The following is a 540-nucleotide window of genomic DNA, read 5'->3' on the forward strand; positions in this document are numbered from 1 at the left end:
CTCTATTACCAGTGATAGCATGGTCAGACAATTAGGTCACATTATTGTTAGGTAAATTTAGTAGAGTGCAGATTATTATGGTAATTAGAGATGGCAGATATTGTGGTAAGAGAAGAATTGCAGTGATTGTTAGCAAATTAGAGATGCTTGGTTTGTACTGTAGGGATAAATCAAGGTTGGTCAGGCAATTAAGATGGCTATATTATTTATGGTGAATGTTGAAATCCTGCTTTGTGTGTTACAAGCAAGTAAAGTTGGGAGGGGTTGCTTGGTTGTTTTTCAGATTTGCTTTAATTTTTTTCTGGTTTATGTTTGTTTTTATCTTTGTATTTTTTTTTGTTTCTGTTAATATGTAAGTAAACACTATTTTTTTCAGTTGATTCATGATAAAACCATGTATTACCGTAATCTGTGCAGAGTGCCAAGGCACTTCTGAAATTGGTTGAAGAAAGATGTTAGAATGCCAGAACTAAAATCTGAAGCCTTCGCTATTCCAGAGTTAAGCTGGTGCTGTGCAAGCAGTATGAGTTACTCCTCGCT

Source organism: Meleagris gallopavo, chromosome 13 (genome assembly GCF_000146605.3).
Source record: "Meleagris gallopavo isolate NT-WF06-2002-E0010 breed Aviagen turkey brand Nicholas breeding stock chromosome 13, Turkey_5.1, whole genome shotgun sequence".
Classification (NCBI taxonomy): Eukaryota; Metazoa; Chordata; class Aves; order Galliformes; family Phasianidae; genus Meleagris; species Meleagris gallopavo.